Source organism: Oryctolagus cuniculus, chromosome 19 (genome assembly GCF_051225735.1).
Source record: "Oryctolagus cuniculus isolate XC-2025 breed Fujian yellow rabbit chromosome 19, ASM5122573v1, whole genome shotgun sequence".
Classification (NCBI taxonomy): domain Eukaryota; kingdom Metazoa; phylum Chordata; class Mammalia; order Lagomorpha; family Leporidae; genus Oryctolagus; species Oryctolagus cuniculus.
The window spans coordinates 47,387,222-47,392,272 of NC_142885.1; the positions used below are offsets into that span (position 1 = coordinate 47,387,222).

At 44.4% G+C, this 5,051-nt stretch overlaps 1 pseudogene; it reads left to right on the top strand.

Annotated features, from left to right (window-relative positions):
- The first annotated feature begins 3,196 nt into the window (after positions 1-3,196).
- LOC149120567 (vomeronasal type-1 receptor 90-like) lies at positions 3,197-4,232 on the top strand (annotated as a pseudogene).
- The last annotated feature ends 819 nt before the right edge of the window (positions 4,233-5,051 follow it).

A 5,051-nucleotide genomic window follows, 5' to 3' on the forward strand; every position in this document is an offset into this window, starting at 1 on the left:
ATGTGAATTTTTTTTCCATTTTTTGCATACTATTGCCTCAGATTCAGGCATAACTATCCTCTCTAATTAATTTTATCTAGGGTATCTTTGTCCATTTCATATGGACTAAATATGATTTATACATTTTAGAGATTTATTTATTTGAAAGACAGATGCAGAGAGAGAGAGAGGCCTTCCATCTGCTGGTTAACTTCCCAAAGGGCTGCAACAGCTGGAGCTGGACCCATCTGCAGCCAGGAGCTTCCAGGTTTCCCACGTGGGTGCAGGGGCCTAAGAACTTAGACTATCTTTGACTGCTTTCCCAGGCTATTGCTGAGAGCTGGATAGGAAGTGGAGCAACCACAACTCAAACAGGGACCCAAAGGGATGACAGCACTGCAGGTGGTGGCTACACTCACTAAGCCACAGTGCCAGGCACAAATTTATAAATTTGTAAATGACAGAAATTTTCCTCACTGTCCAAGATTGAACAACAGCTATGTGATGGGTGCCTACTTTGTTCATCATCCCACAGTAAAAGGTGAAGGAGCAAGAGAGTAAGGGGGCTAATGTGCCTGTTTATAATGGCACTAATCCCATCTGCAAGGTGGACTCGCACGCCTAATCACCTAAAATTATAATTAAATTTCTTTTTTTTTAAGATTTATTTATTTATTTTCAAGTCAGAGTTACACAGAGAGAGGAAAAGGAGAGAGGGGGAGAGGGGGAGAGGGGGAGAGGGGGAGAGGGGGAGAGGGGGAGAGGGGGAGAGGGGGAGAGGGGGAGAGGGGGAGAGGGGGAGAGGGGGAGAGGGAGAGGGAGAGAGAGAGAGAGAGAGAGAGAGAGTTCTTCCATCCACTGTTTCACTCCCCAAACGGCTGCAATGGCCGGAGCTGTGCTGGTCCCAAGCCAGGAGCCAGGAGCTTCCTCTGGGTCCTCCCACGAGAGTGCAGGGGCCCAAGAATTTGGGCCATCCTCTACTGCTTTCCCAGGCCATAACAGAGAACTGGATCAGAAGTGTAGCAGCTGAGACTTGAACGGGTGCCATATGGGATACCGGCACTGCACATGCCGACTTTACCCACCATGTCACTGTACTGGCCCCAGTTTCTCCATTTTACACACATGCATTTTTTTCAAAGGCACAGTTAGACAGTGAGAGAGAGACAGAGAGAAAGGTCTTCTTTTTTTTTCCGTTGGTTCAGCTCACAAGTGGCCACTACAGCCAGTGCATTGCAGCCGGCATGCTGCGCCAATCTGAAGTCAGGAGCCAGGTGCTTCCTCCTGGTCTCCCATGCAGGTGCAGGGCCCAAGGACCTGGGCCATCCTCCACTGCAATCCTGGGCCACAGCAGAGAGCGGGACTGGAAGAGGAGCAACCGGGACAGAATCCGGCACCCCAATCGGGAATAGAACCCAGAGTGCTGTCACCACAGGCAGAGGATTAGCCTAGTGAGCTGCAGCGCTGGCCCACACATGCATTTTAATTATCATTGTATATGTTTTAAACTCAAAGGAAATGCCTAAATATGAGCAAGAACAAAAGATCTCAACATTCCTGTTTTAACTTACATATTTATATTGATGGGCCTATCATAAGCAGCCTTGATAACATAATCAAATAATCATCACCCTCATAGAAAGGGAGAGGATGCAATTTTCTGGGTTTTTTCTCATCAATATACAGCTAAAGTGTTCCAATCCCTTGCTATAAGTTAAATGCTTTCTCTGAAATTCATGTTGAAATTTAATTATAATTTTAGGAAGTGATTAGGCATGAGAGCTCCACCTGCGTGGGTGTGATTAGTGCCATTATAAACAGGCACATTAGTCTTCTTTACTCTCCTGCTCCTTCAGCTTTTCTGTGGGACAATGAATAAAGAAGGCACTCATTACATAGCTGTTCCTGGATCTTGGACAGTGAGGAAAATTTCTGTATTTAAAAGTTTATAAATTTGGAGCTGATACTGTGATGTAGCGGGTAAAGTCACCAGTTGCAGTGCTGGCATCTCTTATGTGTGCTGGTTTGAGTCCCTGCTGCTCCACTTCTGATCCAGCTCTCTGCTATGGCCTGGGAGAACAGTGGAAGATGACCCAAGTTCTTGTGTCCCTGCACCCATGTGGGAGATCTGGAAGAAGCTCCTGGCTCCTGGCTTTGGATTGGTCCAGCTCTGGCTTTTGCAGTCCTTTGGGGAGTGAGCCTTTCTCTCTCTCTCTCTCTCTCTCTCTCTCTCTCTCTCTCTCTCTCTCTCTCTCCCTCCCTCCCTCCCTCCCTCCCACTATGCTTCCATACCATTATCTTTCAAATAAATGGCTAAATGTTTAAAAATTTATAAATTCTATTATAGCAGCATGAAATAGAATGACACCCTAGATTAAATTAATTAGAGAGGATAGTTATGCCTACATCTGAGTCAATAGCATGTTAAGTAATGAAAAAATAACATTGGATCTATTTTAAATAAGGCTTGAAGGACTCATTTTAACTACTGAGGATCTAAGAATTATTCAAAGCTCAGTAGAGTGTCCCTGCTTTAAGTAAATTTGCAATGAAAATGTCACCATGTGATGACTGCTGTGCGATCTCTCTTGTGTATCACAAAACTGAAGAAATTTGATGTTTTCCTCTTGAGGCTTAAAAGCTGAACTTTGACAATATCCTCCTGAATAGAAGAGAATTCACAAAAGAAATGTCTGGCATGGAAACAAACTGTGAGAGATCCAGGACCATTGTGAAGATAGGAATTTTTTTTTTCTTTGACAGGCAGAGTGGACAGTGAGAGAGAGAGACAGAGAGAAAGGTCTTCCTTTGCCGTTGGCTCACCCTCCAATGGCCGCCGTGGCCGGCGCGCTGTGGCCGGCGCACCGCGCTGATCCGATGGCAGGAGCCAGGAGCCAGGTGCTTTTCCTGGTCTCCCATGGGGTGCAGGGCCCAAGCACCTGGGCCATCCTCCACTGCACTCCCTGGCCACAGCAGAGAGCTGGCCTGGAAGAGGGGCAACCGGGACAGAATCCGGCGCCCCGACTGGGACTAGAACCCAGTGTGCCAGCGCTGCTAGGCGGAGGATTAGCCTAGTGAGCCGCGGCGCCGGCCGAAGATAGGAATTTAGAAGGCAAATTTCTGGTGGTTTTATAAAGCCATCTGATGACATGAGATACACTGTTTTTGGTTTGTTTGCTTTTCAGACATGCATGTGTTTCTTCCCTGACATTATAAGATGAGCCCAATGTCTGCTTACATTGCTGTTTGTAAATGCATTCTTTATCAAGCTGGCATTGGAATCTCAACCAACACGTTCCTCTTCCTCTCTCACATCTCCACAATCCTGCTGGATAGGCGGCCTAAGCCCACTGACCTGACCAGCTGCCACCTGGCCTTTGTCCACATTGCTTTGCTCACTACTATGCTGTTTTTGCACTCTCCAGACCTGTTTGAGTCATTGAATGTATGGACTGACTTCAAGTGTAAGGCTTTGTTCAATGTAAACAGGGTGATGAGGGTCCTCTCCATCTGCACCACCTGCCTCATGAGCATCACCCAGGCCATCACCATCAGTCCTGGCACCTCCTGGTTGGCAGAATTTAAATATAAATGCACACATTCCTTCTTCTACTTATTCTTCTTCATATTGTTAATCTGTTTGTCTTTCAGTACTAGCACACTCTTCCACACAGTGGCATCTTCCAATGGGACCCAGACCAATCTGATGGCTATCACTAAATACTGCTCATTTTCCCCCATAAAGCATGGCATCATGAGCTTGATGTTCACACTGACCACATCCAGCGACGTCTTCCTGGTGGGAGTCATGCTGCTCTCAAGTGCATACATGGTGATCCTCTTACTCAGGCATCAGAGGAGGTCCCAGCACCTTCACAGCACCAGCCTCTCCCCAAGATCCTCCCCAAAGAAAAGGGCCACCCAGACCATCCTGCTGCTGGTGACTTTCTTTGTGGTCATGTACTGGGTGGACTTCATCATCTCATCCTCCTCCCTGATACTGTGGACATACGACTCAGTTAAAGTTATCTTGGGTGTCCAGAGTGTTGTGGTCCATGTCTATGCCACGGTTAGTCCATTGGTGCTTATCAGTTCTGATAAGAGGATACTCAATGTTTTGCACAATATACCTTAGAAAAGCTTTTTGTTTTAACAAGTTGACAAAATGTTTGTCTTTCATTGGGCATGCTGTTTAGCATTTAAGGTACCACTTGGGATGCCCACGTCTCATACTGGAGTGCCCAGGTTCAAATTCTGCCTCTGTTTTGATCCAGCTTTTTGTTAGTGCACACTCTGAGTGGCAACACATGCTTGCTCAAGTACTTGGGATCCTGTCACCCACATGAGAGTGATATCTGGAGATCTAGGATCTTGGTGTTGGCCTAGCCTAACCCTGGCTGTGCACATCAGCAATGAACAGCAAACTTATGATTATATGTATATTTATCATCTATCTATCTATCATCTATCTATTCATCATCTCTCTTCTCTCCGACACTAAGTAAAAATAAATAATTTTAAGAATGACTGTCTTGCAATACCTGTATCTGAGAACATACAAATTATTCTGCTACATCAGGTTCCTATCTGATTAATTCAGTTGCATGGAATTATACTTTTCTTATTTCTAAATGCTTTGGTTCATATTTTGTCCAGAATTTACATTTCTTTAAATCAACATCTAGCATGATTTAAGATTTCCTACATTTACAAGCTTCTTGTTTTTTTCATTCTGATTTCAGAAAATCATACAGGAAAACTTTTAAGTGAATGCTTTAGACATATCTGATGGCAATCAAATCTTTCATGACTTATTTGAAAAATATTTTTATTTTATTTTTAATTAAAAATAGGTAAGTATTTAAATGTAACCTGGATATCCATTTTTGTCTACAATGATAATTTTTAGTATCTCTCTTGGATTATACAAGAGCTGTGTAGAATGTTCTGTCACATTTTAGGTTGTTTTTTTTTTTTTTTTTTTTTTTTTTGGACAGGCAGAGTGGACACTGAGAGAGAGACAGAGAGAAAGGTCTTCCTTTTGCCGTTGGTTCACCCTCCAATGGCCGCCA